Below are 19,585 nucleotides of genomic sequence, written 5' to 3' on the forward strand. Positions count from 1 at the left end.
GCCTGCTGAACCACCGGGAAGGTGCTGCTTAGAGGAATCCCACGAGCACCGTCTTCTATTGAGGTCCCTCTTAGCCCCCCCGCCACGTGCCACAGCCGACACCCCAGCTTGTGAAGGTGGTGCTGCCATGGAACATGGGCAGCCTCTTAGAGAATCCTGAGACTATGCGAAGCCCACTGCTTGAGCATGCTCCGCCCCAAAGGATCCGGCCCCCAGCAAAAGGTGGAGGCACAAAGACAAAGGACGTTCTTAAAAAACAAGTTCAAACGAGATACCTTTGGCTTCCTAATCCAATGTCACTGAGGCCTTTAATGGTAAGAACCAACATTTTGAAATGTACCTGGTGGCCAATGTAGTTCTGTCAAAACTGATGTGATATATTCCATATAACTTAACACCAGTCTGTAGTTTCTCTGCAGCTTTCTGAGCCAGCTGAATTGTCTGGATAATCTTCAGGAGATATTCCACCTCAAGCTTGTCACAGTAACTGAATATGGGTATCATCAGCACATGGATATCAATGGGTGACACTAAATGTGACTAGGAAAGGCCGCAGTTGGCATACCAGCTGGCTGGCTAAAGGTGAATTGAATTGAATGAGAATTGCCAAGGCCGTGGTACCTGCCCTGTGGCTTGAGAGCCACACCTGCCACTTTCACATGCTACTTCAATCTCTTCTTCTAACCTTGGTTTCTGGGGATTTGCATGACATGCAAAGATGACAAAAGTTGCAAAATGTATTCTTCCTACCTGGGGCACAAGAAAAGTGTCACAGGAGAGGTTTTCTAGGAGAGTGCAGACTCGAAGACAAAGTCTGATTCAGATCCACTGAATATCCTATGGTTCAAAGTTAAGCAAGGCAAAATCCTATTGATCTCAAGAGGTTTTCATCTCTCCTATCAAGTGAGGTAGGAAAATATATGGCTACATGATGTAGGAAAGGCCACCTCCAATTTATTACTTTATATCAGTGGTCCGCAACCTTTATTAGGCTGCGAACCACTGGGGGGTTAGGGCGATCCTGCTGCCGTGCACGCGCAGCAGCCCATGCGCAAACACGAACGTGCCGCACATGCGTGTTTGCGGCCGCGCATGGCACAAATGCGCATGCACGGACCTGCTGCGCATGCACGTTTGCACTGGCGGCTGCGCTTCCCTCTCCCCCCTCCCGCAAAAAGAAGCTTGCTGGGCCGGGCCGGGCCGCTTTGGTGGTCGATTTGCTTGCGGCCTGGGAAGTTTCTCACTGAGGGGGGGAGGGCGGGGAGAGGGAGCTGCGGCCCGGTGGTTGGGGACCACCACTTTATATGACTCCCTCCACAACAGCTGCATAGGAATTCTGTAAGTGCAACTGAGCATCTGCTTGAGCCAAGACACTTGGCTCTTATTATGCAGGGTCCTGTGTAGTATACAGATACTACTTGAGCCAGCTGTTATGACTGTCATTTCCAAAATGTCTTCCTTCTCACAACAAAGCCAAGTTTCCCAAAATGGACCAGCACATTTTTCTCCATTGTGAGGAATCGCATTATCATTTCAAGAAAAGCAAAACAAGATCTAATACGTTTCTCACCTTCATGTAATTGTAAATTAATGAAAAACTTGGGATATTAATTTAATGAAAATTAGGCAGCAGCTTCTTTTGGAGGGGAAAGCCCACTTTAATTGTTGCTATGAAACATAGTTCTTGCAAAATTGGTCTTGATCAGATGTTTGTCCCAATGCAAACAAACATGTCTACACTGAGTATCAAATTCTCAGGGCTCCTTTGAATGCTGCTTGCAGATAAAGAAGAGCTGGTTTTTTAATACTCTGAACGAATCTCAAAGCAGCTTACAATCACCTTCCCTTCCTCTGGTGAAGGTTCTTTGGTGAAGGGTCTCTGGTGAAGACAGTCTGGCGAAGGGTCTTTTTCCCCTGCCAGCCCACTCCTGAGCACTCCCCTTGTCCAAGATACCTTTAGCAGCAATCAAACCTTTTTAGTGGATGCCCTGTGAAAGAAACAGCCTCCTGAAAGATATAGGGGGCTTCCAGCCTCCTGGCTTTCTGCAGAGGTTGCAAAATAGCCTGGGCCGAGGACAGAAACCCATAGGTGAATGATATAAGGTGCTTTGAGCTCGGTTTAATGTTTTTATATCTGTTCTTTAAAATTTTTGTTTTATAAAATTGTTTTCACACTGTTGTTAACCACCTCAGCTCCCGAGATTCTCAGGAGAAGGGCAAGCAGATGAATATTTTAACTAGATAAATAGACCTTGCCCCTGGAACCTCTCACCACTCATGGGAGAGGGAAATGTTCAATTGTTCTAATACAATAGAAACTTAGGAAATAATACAATAAATCAGTCTTAATGTGTGCAAAGTTCCATCCAGTCAGAGCTGCCTTGTAGCGACCCAAAGGGTTTCCAAGGCAAAAAACCAACGGGGGTGTTTTGCCATTGCCTGTGTCTGCACTTTCACTGGGGGTCTACCATCCAGATACTAACTGCTGAACTTTCGTGATCTGACAAGAGATGTGCTTCCTCAGGATCAGGAGTAGTCAACCTGTGGTCCTCTACATGTCCATGGACTACAATTCCCATGAGCTCATGGGAATTGTAGTCTATGAACATCTAGAGGAACACAGGTTGACTACCCCTGCTCAGGATCACGACAAACAGACCTGTGTGCCCCCTATTGATGTTTGGTACAATCACTAAAATTTCCTAAGGAGAATTATCTGATCCCCACATTAGCCCTTGTTGCAGTGTCAGCTTGGGTAAGATTTGCTTAGACCAGTCATTCTCAACGTTTTCTTGGCCGGGGCCCTTTTAGAAGTTCTTCTGGGGTCCCAGGGCCCCCGGCAATAGGCTGGTCACTTGTGCAGTGAGCTAGGCTTTAAAAAGGCCTAAACTAAAAGTGTGGTAACTATACTTGAAGTACCTTGTCATATGCAGATTTCAAGAACATTTGACCAAGAAAAACATATGCATTCATTTTTTTTCCTTGAATGTGTTAAGTCAAACACACACATGATTTCTATTTCTTCCCTTTGACAAAGGTCGAACTTTCTAGCCATTCATGATGTCACAAGTGACAAAAAGGATATTGCATCGGTTCAGTTTCCAGGGCTCTCCATAAACCCCTCGGGCTCCCCTTCTCACATTTTCCAGTCTGTGTCCCCCTTCAAATGTGCCAGGGCCCCCAAAGCCCATATGGCCCCCTTTGAGAAGGGCTGTCTAAGACTATGAAAACTGGCCTGTTCAACCAGACTTAGGGCCCGGGAAGTGTTCCTAGGATTTCACAATTGTGGTCTTTCACCATCTCTCCATTATCTGTTGTGTTGTGGGAAGCATGCCGTGACCTAGATAGCCCAGGCTATCCTGAGCTCGTCAGATCTTGGAAGTGAACCAGAGTAATCCCTGGCTAGTATTTGGATGGGCAATCTATAGGGAATACCACGAAGCCAGGCAATGCCAGGCCACCCCTCTTGCTTTGAAAGCCCTGCAGGCAAAAGAATTTAAAAGCACTGCAACTTGCTCAACTCCCTCGGAAACGTTTCCACATGGTTCACAACACCATGCTCAGAGTATCGTTTCTTGCACATATTGCAGGAATCCAACATCAAAGTGTTGGATGTTTCTCAAAGATTTGTATCTACTATGATGTGTGTCAGAATGTGCCCATTCCTTTCCTTGCCCATCAGCAGGATGGCACATGCCACTTTCAATGGTCTGTCCAGATCCACATTATTGTAAGAGTAAAAGTTTCCTCTAGCCCAGCACTTCTACTAATCAATTATATCAATAGTAACTAGCAGTTTTAGTCCAACAATTCGAGTCCATGTGATTTTTCCAAATTCAGGCACCCACCGCAGGTTTGTGGTCCCTAATTTGGAAACATTTTCAAATAACTAAATGAATGTTGCGCAGTTCAATATAACAGACAATCCATAGAACTATAGCGTTGCCCAGACACTGTTCTACAGACCACAGAAGCCAAGTGGCAGAATTTTCCTGCCAATGCAGATGTTGAATTAAGTCTGTGCTCCATCTTTTGCCTGCCCTGTCCTTATTTTGTCTCACTTCCTTTATTTACATTGCCTCCTGACCCACCTTCCTACCTCACCTTTTCTCCTACAGCATTCAAACTCTCTTTAGCTACTTTAGCTACTGCCAAGTTTCTTCACAGTCCCATTTCTTCTTGATCCAGTTCCCTGCTACTTCCTTCTGTTTCATTGTGTTTCTACTGACGTTAGTTGCCTAACTGTTAGCAGAGTTTCAATATGCAAGAGGGCATAGCACCAAGCTGCTTAAAAAAATATAACAGCTTTATTATGCCCCTTGTAGGATATTCTTCATATGCTTTTGAATCATATACACTATAGATCTTGCGTATTCAAACACATCACGTTATATTTTGGTCAGAAGACTCCATTACACATTTCTGCAATTCCTAGTCCTATTTCTCTGCTTATTAGATGTATCAGCCTATTGACTGCATTGGTTCGACACTGCCCTTCCCTCAGCTGGGAAAGGCCACCATCTCTGTGGTCATATGGGTACATGAATGGAACTTGTGAGAAACTTTTCCTCCTGCATTGAGGAAATATCTGCAGTCATTAGAGAACATTAACACCTATTCACATTGATCAGAGAACTATTTCATGACAAGATAGTACCAAAGCAACTTAGGATGCTACTACAAGTCTCTTATAGTTAAATACTTGATGCTCTGGAAGATGCATGAACAAATTTCCAGCTTCTTGTTTTGATTTGTTTTGGCTATACAGCAGCAGCAGAAGAGTGGGCTTTATACCCACTTTTCTCTACCCTAAGTTGTCTCAAAGACGTCTACAATTGCTTTCCCTTATTTTCCCCACAACAGGCACCTTGTGAAGCAGGTAAAGAGGGAGGAAGTTCTGAGAGAACTGTGACTGGCCCAAGGTCACCCAATAGGTTTCATATGGGGTTGTGGTGGGAAATCAGAACTGGTTCTCCAAATTAGAATCTGCCGTTCTTAACCACAACACCATGCTGGTGGCCATTTAGGAATTCAGACTGGGATTGCAGCATGGGGAGAGTGGGAGAAGGTTAACTATCAATCAAATAATAAGAACAACAAGACTTTTCTCTATCCTGGTCTGGCAATCTCCCATGAGTCTTCAGAATTCCTGTGTGCTCAGTCAGAGGAAATACGCAGGTTGATTTGTGCCGACTTCCATGTTTTTCCCAACAGAGCAAACAACAGTTTCAGCAGGTTGTAAGAAATGAGTTCCAATCCTGACTGGGAGACCCATAAAAAGGTAAAGGTATCCCCTGCGCAAGCACCGGGTCATGCCCTCTAGCGTTTTCATGGCAGATTCAATATGGGGTGGTTTGCCAGTGCCTTCCCCAGTCATTACCATTTACCCCCCAGCAAGCTTGGTGCTCATTTTACCAACCTCAGAAGGATGGAAGGCTGAGTCAACCTTGAGCCGGCTGCTGGGATCAAACTCCCAGCCTCATGGGCAGACAACTTCAGACAGCATTTCTGCTGCCTTACCACTCTGCGCCACAAGAGGCTCGGGAGACCCATCGCTTCTGTTTATCACTTTAATAATTCACAGCAGTTCCATTTATGGATATTCCACCGTCTTATCAGTTTGATTCATAGTGCCCTCGCTGGATGTAGCACACACAACAAAAATACAGTGGGCCGTATTTAAAATCTCTCTCTCTTTTTCCAGGAGAACGATTCGGGGGGGGGGAGCCCTATGGGTTGCACTGCTCTAGTGAAAATGAGGACGGAATCATTAAGCCTGTGTACTTCGATGGAAAAGAAAAATGAGAGATATCCTTAATGAGAGATATCCTAAAAGAGGAGTATCTCTTGGAATTTTTGTTCATAAAGAATGGGTTAGTCACACAAATACAGGGTGAAGACGATAGTTTTACAGATAAAGCCCCCCCCCCCCCAAGTCTCTACACTTAAAGTGACTTGATTCTTCTTCTTTGACTTTTTTTTTAACCACATTTAGATTTTTATGTGAATGCAGGATGGGCCCTCAGTTTCTTTCCCTATCATGAACCTTGTGCATTTTGTGCACCTTCTGCTTTTAAGACATTTTGTACAGCCAATAATTCTCTTGCCTTGTTTTGCTGGTCATCTTCAAGCGAAGCCCTCTTTGACCCTGAAACTAAAGCCACAATGAGTGACATGAGAGTTGCTGATCAAGTCAATACCCTACTTTCAAAAAGAAAACATACGTTTTAAAAGCTGTTGCTTACAACTGACCCTTGACCTCTTGTTTTCTTTTATGTGTCCCTTATGGACACAGCGAACAGTCCAGTCTACCTAAGTCTAGCAGCCTGTGTAAAAATAGAGAATTTAATATTGTGATTGAGTTGTCATGTTTTTTTCTACATCTCAGAGGACTAGAAGTTTATTTTCAATGAATATTTTGATTTTAGGTACATTCATATGAAGACAAAAGGCAATTTTTAAAAAGTCTATCAAAAGTCTCTCAGTCAGTCAAGCACTATGGAATTATGATATTTTGAAAGCCCATTGTACGTTGGCTAAGATAAAATACTTTGATGATTTTCATGTACCTCATTTCTCTGCTGGAAGGAACATGTCTGACAAACTGAATTTTGTAGAATATTTTTCTTTGTGGGAACTCAAGTGACAATGATCAGCAGTCCATTCAAATGCATAATTTTTCCATTGTATAAAATAATTTTCAGTGTTGTCAAAGTCTACATAATATAAGGAAGAGGCATGTGGAGGAATCCTCATAGGAGCTGCAAAATCAGTGGATTAAGGGCCAAGCTACATGACATGCCTGACACGAATTTGGTCACGGGTGATCAAATGGATTTGCAATCAGGTGTACATTAGTGGAACTCACTGTAACCGGGGAGGGGGAAAAGGCAACAAGAGTTATCTCACTGGGGTACAGTTGGCAGTTGCCCCCCCTCCAATTGATTGTATTTTGAACCTCTTTGTCCGTTGCTTGCCTTCTGTTCAGTCTTATATATATAGGACCTCTCTTCTCCCTCTGACCTGGGATTGGAGCTGTAGCACCTTTTTGAAGTTAATTTCTTCACAATAAGTTAAATGTACGTACATAAAAAAATCATTTTCTTCTATTTTTGTAAGTAACATTCCTTTCTCTTGTTACCTTTGGAGTCAGGTCATCTTTGTAACTAGTGTGAACTACATTTTCCATTAAACGGGAAACATAGAGAATCAGGAACACTGTGAAAAAGCTTTGTTGCTTCCAAGGCAAATTATTTTATTTTTTAACATTTAACCTAATTATAACCACAACTCAACTATACTTGTTTTCAGTTACACTTTTCACTCGGGGATTCTTACTGAATTTTATGACAGCATAGATCAATAGAATTTATTTTAAAGTACATAAAAACATGCTGTAAATATCATTTCTGATATATTTTCATTTAATTAACAACCACAATTCTTTAAAAGAGACCCATAGGCCTATAATGCACGGCCGCTGAAACGGTGGCATGGAGAATGAGGAGGAGGAAGAAGCGAAGCAAACCGATTATGCACGGGATGGAACACAACGGCGGCAAAACCCAGAGTATCCGATTATGCACGCAGATACTCCGGATCCGCTTCTGGTTGCGCCCTGGTCCCAGGAAGCTCCACTTTCTTCCACATCTCGCTAATGTGGCTTTTTCGGCGGCATACGTTGACTCTGCACCTGGTTGCCGCCTGCAGCGTGCATAATTGGTGATTTTAGCTGCCGCCATTCCACCCTGAATTCAGACTTTCCACTCCGTGCATAATGGGCCATTGTGACCCTTTGAATAAAATTATTCTGTTAAAACAGCTATCGTAATTCCAGAGATGGGAACAAGAAGCTAATAACTCTCCTTATGTCTTAAGACCCATTCCCTATAAAGCATACCATCAATAAAAATATATATTATTATGTTTGAGAGGCAGAGTGTAAGGGAGAACTATCCAACACTTTTAGGGGCTAGAGCAGGGCTGGCCAAACTGTGGTTCTCCAGACATCTATTGAGTCACAGTATGCCAGCAGGGACTCATGGGAAATGTAGTCCATGGATACTCCTCCTCCACATGCAGCCAGCTGGGTGACCAGTCAAGGTTCTCTTACAGCTCCCCCAACCCCACCTACCTCACAGGGTGTCTGTTGTAAGGCTAGAAAAGGAAGGCGATTGTAAGCTGCTTTAAGGCTCCTTCGAATTGTGAAAAGCAGGGCATAAAAACCAACCTTCTTTTTATGCTTAATCACATTTAGCAGTGTTTTGCACATACTGAAATGCTGCTCGTCAAATATTAAAATGCCTTACAAAAATTTGCTCATTAACTGTTTTTTTTTTAATGAGACTGCTGTCAAAATACATTTAGCTCAGTCAACAAAGGTTTGTTCTCTTTTTAATTAGGGGGAAAATGTTGCCTTTGATTACACCATGGAACCCAAAACACAGAGAACCAGCTTGCCACAAAGCAGATCTGATTGGAACAACCCAATATTGGATGTTCATTTTAGAAGCCACAAAATACTCCCACCTTATCCACACAAAGTTGTCACAGCGAGATCAATGGAAGGCTTCACGTGAGGGAGATGAGCAGGAACTGGCTGTCTGTGAGCCCTGCAGATAGCATTGTGCTGTCAGTTTTCACTCCCACCAGCAACTGAGCCAGATGAATGGCTTCCTGCCACATGGTGTAACCTCCATTCCAACCACTCACGTTGATGTTCAAGCTGGCCTTCCATTGTGTCAAACCTCACTGTTCTGGCTACAGAGGTAATTTTTAAGAAAATGTTATGTATAGTCAGCTTTCTACATTTTGAAAAGTTCTCTCCAATGCAAGATGCAACTCTCCCTCTCCCCTGCAAAAAAGTAGTCTGCTGTGGAACTCTCACCACTAAAATACCCAAGTCTTTTTTGGGAGTGGGGGGGGCAGGTTCTAACCATTTATATCAGTCTTGTATCCTGTGATTTCTCCAAGGAGACTGTTATGTTCTCACAATAATCCTATGGTAGGCGAGACTAAGATGGTCCATGCAGCAAGCCACAAATCTGAACAGAGGTGAAGCCTAACACTTTACTACCACCATCATACTGACCATGGAAGGCAACTGTACAGACTGCTCTGTCACATACACACAAGAACATCTTTCCACTAATTTCTACTAATTGGTCTAGACCAAATGTTAGGCTGAGAGTCCTGTAATTTACTGGTTCTCCTTTGGATTTTATGTGGCTGCCTCATAATAACAACATAAGAAGAGTTCTGCTGGATCTGATTTCCCATAGAATCCAACCAGTTGCCCTGGAGGGCCAACAAAAAAGACACAGATTTTGATACTGCTTCCTGATCATGGTGTCTCCCCTGCCAGGTGAATAAGGGCGATCTGGCTGCGACATCTGTCGCCCCATGGATCACCAGGGTCGATTCGGCTGATCTGGCTGGCTAGGCTGTCCCCTCCCTTCCTCACCACTCCCTGTGTGTCCATCCCAAAGCTGCATGCTTGGTGGAAGAGGACGACCATCCCAGATAGAAGAAGTATACCATTCTTTGGTCAAGGGTATAGGATATTGCCTCCTAGCCAGTAGTTTTCAGAAGTCACCTGCCTCTGAATATAGGAGTTCTCTTTTGTCACAATGACTAGTAGCTATTGATGTTCTTGAATCTGGCTAATCCCCTACTGAACGAGACCATTTGATCCTTTCAGCCCAGCATAATCTACTTTGAGTGACGGCAACTCTCTTGGGTCTCAAACAGAAGTCACTGCAACCTCAGGGATTGTGAAGCAATTTTAGTGAGCAGGAAGTGGATAAATATCCTTGCTGAGAGTGAGGGAAGGAGCCCCATGAAGTTAGCTTTCCCACAAACTACTGAAGAACAAATCAGGCAAACAGATTAAGAACCTCATGCTGTGAAGGGAGATTTGGGGTTCTAAAGTTTACCGTTCTGAATTCTAGAATGGCCAACTCTCAGATTGAAGACATTTTTTATTGTTGCCATCTGACAACTGAACCCAAGGCCTACTAACTTCTTTAGCGTTCCCCCTTCCCACACAGCCATTCACCCTCTTCCTGGCCAGGCATGACTGGAAAGGAAAGGCCTTTCTGATTGGCCAAGTCCCCTGATCCGTTTCATTGACCACCTCAAGCAACATATGGGAAGAGGCTCCTGCATCATTGCAAGTAAATGAGGAGAAGGTATAAGACAGTACGGATTCGAAACCACCGCTGATTACAGCTAATAACTCAAACGTGATAAGAACAGGGGTTGCACCTTAGTGGTAGTGCAGACATTTTGCATATCAGGTTCCATCTTTGGCATCTCTGTATAAACGAAGATATTTTTTGTAATGAGCTCAGATCTTCTGAAGCTTGTCTTCACTAGCAGGGGCAAGGTAGGCAAGTGCCAGAGACACCCCCGGGGCCTTTTCAGTTGTAGCACCTTAGCTGTAGAACTTCCTAAGCATAGAAATCCACATATCAAGCTTGCTTTTCACCACCAAGACCATTTCAGCACATTCTTCCTCTTCTAAGTTTCCTGCTGTTATCTCAGCACATACTATGCACTTATGTGCCTTCGTTCCCTTTTATATTAACTGCTTATCTGAATAAATTAATATTATGCTGCTATTCAATAATTGGTTCTTATGCTGCTTTTACCAACAAACTGCAGATGCAGGCAGTCAAAGAACTCATAGAATCATAGAATTGGAAGGAGCCATTCAGGCCATCTAGTCCAACCCCCTGCTCAATGGAGGATCACCCTAAAGCATCCAGGATAAGTATCTGTCCAGCTGCTGCTTAAAGACTCCCAGTGAGGGAGAGCTCAACAACTCCTTAGGCAGTTGATTCCACTGCTGAACTACTTGGACTGTGAATTCCCCTCCTCTCTTTGATATCTAGCTGGTGCCATTAATTTAAACCCATTATTGCAAGTCCTATCCTCTGCTCCCTGCCCTTCTCCAAGTCACAACCTTTCAATCAGGTCCCCTCTCAACTTCCTCTTCTCCAGGCTGAACATCCCCAATGGTAAAACACCTTCTCTTGCCTTAAAACCCGCCAAAGGCCATCACAAGTTGGCTGTAATTTGAAGCTACTTTCCACACCACCTGAGAGAGCTGGGGGAAAAAGGGCAGCACATCTGGTGGATCAGGACAGAAGAAGAGAAAGAATAATCCACATTGCCTAGCTGTCACCCTTTCTTTTCCTTGGCTATTGTGCTGCCCCAGTTCAGCAAAAACTTCACAGGTAGCTACGGAAAAATGGACACTGGAAGCTCACAACTGTAACATCTTATGCTAGCAGCAAGACCAACGCTGGTATTAGCACATGCATGTGAGTCACAAAACTACAAGTGAAATCCCTGCTGCTGGCTTTTTCACACACAAAAATGCCAGTTTTACTCCAAAAACATGGTCAGACCAAAACTTCTGATAATACGCGCAAGGGGTAGAGAAGCTTTGGTCAGTTGCCGTTGCCAATCCTGGTAAGGGTTGAGTTGAAGTTCAGAGATACTTAAAGAGAGCAATCATGTTCCCTCTCAACCTCCTCTTCTCCAGGCTGAACTTTCTCAGTGGTAAAACACTTCTTCAACTTTGCCTTGAAAATTCCACAAGGCCTTTTGTGCTGCCATAGAAATCCCAAGTTGGCCCACAGATTGTTGACATTTGCTTAGACTAATATGTATACATTTCTTTTTTTCCTCACTCCACCTCTCGGAATTTTTTATCAGTCTCCTAAACTGATAATTCCATTTTAACAGTTCCGTATGTGGAAATATTCCATTCTCAGGACATCTGATGTGATAATGAAAACTGAGCTTCACGTGTGTGTTTACCATTTTCAAAGAGGCTAGTCAGTTCCTTGTGTCTCTGTTCCATATACATTCAGGATATTTTCTCATCCCAAAAGAAATGGTCACTCCTTTGGGGAAATATTACCAATCAATGTTCTCACAAATTCATGAGTATCCAGTATCCAGTGGATCAGCTACAACCCCTGATCAGATACAAGGAGATCATGGGAAATGCACCTTTAGACCCTGTGTGTCCACAGTTGAGTTTTGATTCATGTACCTCCTGACAAGTTTTTCCAAAATTAATTACTGACTAAGCTATAGGGTCAAGTTCACTCTTTAGGTACTATCTGAATGTATAGGACAACACAAGCAGATATGTTTATCTTTCCAGAGCACAGTCTTTGCCATGGGTCGTGTGCCAGATGTAGTCACAGCTGCAGGAAGTTGTTTATTTGGCCTCCTGACCTTTGAGAAGTGTTGGGAGATGGTAAAATCATGTTTTTATTGCTGATTTCTCCCCTTTAATGAAAACCTTCTGGCAAACAGATACAAATATATCACAGTATACCAGTAGACAGAGCAGCTACAGCGAATAAGATCTGTAATCCAGTAATGGTCTTAATGATGTACTTAGTACATTTATTTGTGGATACAGAGCTATTCCCAGGCATTTGTGCACCTGTACACATTATGGCAGATATGGGGGGAGCCCTGCACTCTTTAGAGGAAGGAAGGTACCAAAATGTATAGACTATATGTAAGTAAAGGTAAAGGTATCTCCTGTGCAAGCACTGGGTCATATCTGACCCTTGGCCTCTAACGCCCTCTAGCGTTTTCATGGCAGACTCAATACGGGGTGGTTTGCCAGTGCCTTCCCCAGTCATTACCGTTTACCCCTCAGCAAGCTGGGTACTCTTGTGTACCCAGAGCCTCTTGTGGCGCAGAGTGGTAAGGCAGCTGTCTGAAAGCTTTGCCCATGAGGCTGGGAGTTCAATCCCAGCAGCCGGCTCAAGGTTGACTCAGCCTTCCATCCTTCCGAGGTCGGTAAAATGAGTACCCAGCTTGCTGGGGGGTAAACGGTAATGACTGGGGAAGGCACTGGCAAACCACCCCGTATTGAGTCTGCCATGAAAACGCTGGAGGGCGTCACCCCAAGGGTCAGACATGACTCGGTGCTTGCACAGGGGATACCTTTACCTTTACCTTTTAAGCTGGGTACTCATTTCACTGACCTCGGAAGGATGGAAGGCTGAGTCAACCTTGAGACTATATGTACAGAGTTGCAAAAGCAGGTAAAGATGTGGATCATTACTAGGGATGCCAGCTATGGCTTGGGAAATATCTGGAATTTATGGGGGAGGAACTAGGAGTGGGCAGGATTTGGGACAGGAGGTTACCTCAATGGAGTATAAAGGAATCTACCCTCCAAATCAGCCATTTGCTCAAGGCAAACTGATCTCTGTCACCTGGAGATGAGCTGTAAAAGCCAGGGATCCCCTGTCATCCCTGAATTATATCTCGTGTTTCTCTGTCCTGATGAGCAAAGGCCAATGTTGTACAGGAGTGAGAGAATGGACCACACGATGGCATCAGGACACAGATCCACAAGAATTCAACATCAGGCTGCCAATTTCAGTGGTAGCCCTGTGCTTATGGAAATGTGTTAAGCTTCTCTAATATTTCTGTCTTCAGAATCATTTTCAGAAGCCCCCCCACACACACCTTTGGCTGCAGTCCTTCACACAGCTTATGTCAAAGGCAATTAAGCAAATAAGTTATGTGCAGGACTGCTACTTTGCTTGGTCAACTAGTACAATTTTTATTTTCTTTTTTAAAATAAAAAATGTATTGAAAGTTTTTAATAGAAACAGATAAAAATTCTGAGGATATATAAGAATGAAAAAAGAAAGAACAAAAAATAGACATGATAAATGTATCATAATATGTTTTGGAGTTTCCTGTCAACCAGGACATAAACAATTACCAAACAATTCAAATGCATCGATTTATAACAAGATTACTTACTTGAACTAAGATTGTTAAAAGAAAATTAAAAATATTTTCTTTAGTCCCTGAAGCCACAAGTCTCCAGGTCATTTGCCTCCCCCCTCCTTGCAAAAAATAGTCATGAAGGAAGTTGTCTTTTCTCTAGCACAATCTTTTCAAGGTCTGTTACAGGATAAAGATGGTACTGAAAGTATCAAAATAAGAATAACAGAACAAGGACAATCTTAAGAAACCAAGAAAACCAGCAGCAGAGATACGTACTTACAAAGCATAAACCAAAGTTGAATAGACACCATCCAGGCCTTTAAAATGTAATTATCTCTAAGTAGGATTTGCCCACAAAGGCAATTGATTAATATTATTCACAAAACACCTCTTCTTGGCTAACCACTCTGTGTTCATACAATATCATTATGAAGTAAAAAAAAAATGTGCGTCATTCACATAACTTTCCCAGGCTTAGGTGCATGAGCACAGATTGTCAAAGCAGTGCCAGAAGTTAGACTAGAGCCAACCTGTTCACCAGAACTCACTGTATAAATTGGGATAAGGAAAAGTTCCCCATTTAGCATCTTTTAATGTTTGGTTTTACTTGGGCCAATAATTTTAGTTTGCTTCTAATTCTGGAGATTTCTTTGTACCATGTAAGCATGTTGTACGGTTTTTAGAAACCGTGCATATAGTGTTTATATATGCATTATGCATCATTTACAGTACAGACCTATGCAGAGGCACCCAAGTCTAATCCCACTGAAATCAACTGGTTTAGACTGGAATAACTCTACATTGTATTACTATGTAAGATATATATCATATATATCTAATGCACATTTAATGATACACAAATAGCATTAAAAATGTGTACTAGTCACAGGAAAACATTGGTGTGGGGAGGCAGGGAGGGGCACAGAATCACTGGCCCGATGTGTACAAGAGAGAACCAAAAATTTTAAAATAGGATTTGGGGGTCAAAACAGCAGGGATGAGAATGATGTGTAAAAGAAGAAAGGAACCAGAGCAAATGGCATGGATCTATCAACCTTATCATTCAAGAGAAACAGCGATCATGTCATTAGCTTAACGTTTCCAAAAATAACCACTTCCTGCCTGAAAATCAATCCTTTAGAAACTTGTTAAGCCTTAGCTTTTGTTATGACATTTTGCCCAAATCTCAAAGGTTTCCTTGCTCTTTTTTCTGTCAACATCAGCATGTTAATGGGAAGTGGGAGTCATAAAATGAAACACCTCTTGCTTCGCAATAGCCACATCTCTCCTCCAAGACACAATGATAAAGTCAGTTCTGGAGAGTCATTTTTCTTATTTCTCTGTTCAAGTTCTTCCAAAGACGTTGGTAAGAATAGGTAAGAACCTGGAGTTCAAAGTAGTGAAAACCTTTTCTCTCTCCCCTGCATATGATACCTAAGGCCATGTCTGTTAAATCTGCCATGTTTATGTACAATACTTTTGCTGTGAGCCTTCCTGTGTCCTGAATCTCAGCCATACACAATAGCAGAGTTGAGACTTTATTAGGATCATATGACAGCATTAGAACTGTAAAAATCAATGCTCTGGAAGGTTTTGCAGTTTTTAGAAAGTTATATGATTCTTTATAATCAATTCATCGTAGAATTTCTGTATAGCGATTGGTATTTCCAATAGTTGCTATCAAAATTGTCTGAGTATAAAGTCTGGATTGGTATGGGAGCAGTGTAGTAGAGGTGAAGGGAAAAAACGTACTCATAAATTCCCAGCCCCAAACACTTCTTATTGGAAAACATTGTAAGGTTGTCCTCCAACTACAAGTATTCCTGAGATCTGAGAACCATCGCAATCTTTCTGACGACCATAATTTTATAACCTCATCCTCTTTTATAGCCTTTCTCAGCTTTTTTACCATTGAGAAATCCCCGGAATATTCTTCAGACTTCAAGAAACCCCAGAAGTGGCACGATCATGCAGAACATGGTTGGGAAGCATAGCTGGGTACATGCCCTCCAGGGCCTCTCCCCTTCCTACCCCCCTCCAAGCCCATCGTTGGTCATTTTTTTTTGGGGGGGGGGGAGGTCAACATATGCGGTCATATCACCCAGTAAATGTTTAACACATTTTAAACACACACACACAAATTAACTATCAACCATTTGGGAAACCCTGCGCTGTCCCGAAACCCCAGGGTTTCATGAACCCTGGTTGAGAAAGCCTGCTCTAGTATAATTTTTCTAGTAGACTACCAGTGAGAAGATTAAGGAGACCGTTCTAGCAGTCAATTCCGCGTATTCTCCTACAATGTCTGTAGTACTACTAGCCTCACCCCTTCCGTGTTCAGAAGTTTTAGTCAGCCTCTCCAGGGACTCTACACAACCACCCTCCTTTTCAGCCACTTTTTCCACAATGTGATTTTCAGACAAGGAGGCCAGCTCAGTGTAATGGTTGGAGGTCGGAACAACATACTGTCCTTGACTATGTAAGTCGAAATAATCAACAATTCTCAATTGCTTACTAGCTGGCAAAGATACTGTATCTCCCTTCACCTCCCTCCCAACGATAAAACAAAGAATCCTAGATATCCATTGCCAACAGGATTTCAATCAAGTAAAAAATCCACTTTTTCCAATGCCTCCACTTAATAATTTGAGGCCATTACCTTATTTATCTAATCTTGTTTTCCCAGAACATAGGAGATCATTTACTCTCTTATGATATAACATGCTCCCATCCGCTTTTAGAGAAGGCTTATTGAAAAAAAAATACCCATCTGTGATCGTTTATGCATCTGCCAGGATGGGAGCATTGAGACATCTGAACATGTATTACTCCTATGTAGGCTATACAATCAATTCAGGAGAGAACTTATATCTTCCCTACAGAATAAGCCCAACTCAGAGGCAATCACAGACATGTTGTCAGACAAAAGCACAGAAATAACTTCTGTTGTGGCCAGATTTGCTTGAAGAGCAATCAAAACAAGGAAGAGCTGGTTGGATTCGGAGCAACTTAGGTAGAGATAGTCTCAATTGCTTGAGATAATGCTTGTGAGTTTTAAAACCAGAATGATTCTTATAGCTTATCTTTTATAATATTATCTTTTATAATATTTAAGTTATCAATGATTCTTTTGTTAATGCCAGATGTTTTTATGTACCTTATGTACCTTTTAATTTGACTACTGGTCTAGTACCGTAATAATAAAGACAGACTACCAGTGAGGGGGAACTCACCACCTCTTTAGGCAGCCAATTTCACTGCTGAACAACTCAGACTATGAAATTTATTTTACCTGATATCTAGCTGGTACTGTACTACACATAGTTTAAACCCATTGCTGAAGGTCCTGTCCTTTTCTATCAACAAGAACCTTTGCCTGCCCTCCTCCAAGTGACAACCATTCAAATATTTTAAAAGAGCAATCCTGTCCCCTCTCCACCTTCTCTTCTCCAGACTGAACATTCCCAAGTCCCTCAGCCTTTCTTCATAGGACTTGGTCCCAAGAAATATCCCACCTACCATTGGTTTTTCTGATGAATCCTTCTTTTCAGGGCTTTGGGGAAGATGTTCTTAAAAGTTAATAACCCCCCCCCCCCCACACACACACACATCTTTAAAATGCTTTATCTTTGCACACTTCTTTTCCCAAACACCGGCAGCCAGCCGTGTGCCCTTGGCTGGTTGGCTTCCTGTTAACCTTATGTTAATATAATTGTGGATCAGCAAGTAAAGGTAAATGTGAGCAGATATTTATTGGTAAAGCAACTACCCCCAAACACATTTGGAATAAATATTTACAAAGAGATTTCATGAAGAGGAAACACATGGAAGTTTTATAAAAATTAAAACCACCCTGCCACTACAAAAATAAACTCCTAAGGCAAGAACTTGGCAAAGGGAAGTAGAAAACATAAAGCACATGCCAGGAAGGGAAACACAACTCGACTCGGAATCCTGCTATTTGCTCATCGGCCACAGAAAAGGCGGCAGAAGAGCAAAAGTTCATCAGACCATAAGGCTGAAGGTGACTGACACTTACCCTACCCCAGCATACCAAGAACATAAGAAGGGACATGCCAGGTCGAATTACTGGACTACTCTGCAGAGTCAGTGATGACCAGGCAGGTCAGAGGATGTTCAACAGCGGAGTATGATGGTGTTATACATTGTCTGTGATCAATAGCATCAGCATCTCATTTGTTTTGCTAGGAAGATTCCTAGCAATGATTCTAAACATTTTGTTGGCTGGACCTTTTACAGCATTTAATACCAAGTGACTTTTGCTAACTGAGCTTGTTGGAGACATCAGATCGAAGGAACATCCTGCAATGTTTGCTTGGCACTGGGCAAAAGGCAGGGATTTGGTACCCCCTAGTGGTGATATATCATTGCTTGGATTTTGGAATTGTGAGATGGAAGGATGCAGCCTGAACAGCTCAGCTTAGCCTGAGCTGGCTGGAGCTGGGAAGCTCAGCAAAGTTAGCTATGTCAGCCATGGTTAGTACTTGGACAGGAGACCACCAAGGAAGATGAGGGTTGCTCTGCAGAGGAAAGCAATGGCAAGCTACCTCCACTCACCTCTGGTCCAGAAGACCCTACAATGGCTTTGCCAGAATTTGGTGGCAACTCAGCAGCACATTATTCATGTGCCAGTTTGGAGTCGTGGTTAAGGGTGGCGGCCTCTAATCTGGAGAAACAGGTTTGATTCCCCAGCCTTCCCCATGCAGCCAGCTGGGTGGCCTTGGGCCAGCCACAGTTCTCTCAGAGCTCTCAGCCCCACCTACCTCACAGGGTGTCTGTTGCGGGAAGAGGAAGGGGAGGAGATTGCAAGCTGCTTTGAGACTCCTTCAGATAGTAAAAAGCGGGGTACTACAAACAAACAAACAAACAAAAACAGCTTCTCTTCATATTTCTGCCAGTTTGAGAGAGCCAGTTGGGTGTAGTGGTTAGGAGTGCGGACTTCTAATCTGGCATGCCGGGTTCGATTCTGCGCTCCCCCACATGCAGCCAGCTGGATGACCTTGGGCTCGCCACAGCACTGATAAAACTGCTCTGACCAAGCAGTGATATCAGGGTTCTCTCAGCCTCACCCACCCCACAGGGTGTCTGTTGTGGGGAGAGGAAAGGGAAGGCGACTGTAAGCCGCTTTGAGCCTCCTTCGGGTAGGGAAAAGCGGCATATAAGAACCAACTCTTCTTCTTCTTCTTCTTCTTCTTCTTCTTCTTCTTCTTCGTCTTCTTCGTCTTCTTCGTCTTCTTCTTCTTCTTCCATGACTGGGATAGTCCAGGCTAGCCCAGTTCTCCGAAGAGAGTTCCCACACAAGACTAAACAATGCCCAGTCACTGCTGAATATCTCTTGCCTTAAAAACCCTAAGGCAGTGGTTCTCAACCTTCTTAATGCCGCAACCCTTTAATACAGTTCCTCATGTTGTGGTGACCCCCAACTATAACATTATGCAAGTGTTCTTCCGGGGTTTCTCAGTTCAGTTCTGCCTCTTGTCCCACCATGCTGATCTTGCTGTTTTCCGCTACTCCAGACAGATGAATGGTCTATCTCGATCTACCCCACGAGGCTGTTGTGTGGATGGCGCTCCCACGGCCAAGCTGCTGGGTCTGCCGTGACCCCTGTGAAAGGGTTGTTCAACCCCCAACTGACCCCCAGGTTGAGAACCACTGCCCTAAGGGGTTGTCATAAGTTGGCTGTATCTTGATGGCAAAAACAAATGTTAAACATTTTCAAATGAAGAATGAGCACATGTTCAAATGATAGCATCTACTCTCCACCACTTGTCCTGAGGTGTCC

The sequence above is a fragment of the Paroedura picta genome, chromosome 10 (assembly GCF_049243985.1).
Source record: "Paroedura picta isolate Pp20150507F chromosome 10, Ppicta_v3.0, whole genome shotgun sequence".
Taxonomy (NCBI): Eukaryota; Metazoa; Chordata; class Lepidosauria; order Squamata; family Gekkonidae; genus Paroedura; species Paroedura picta.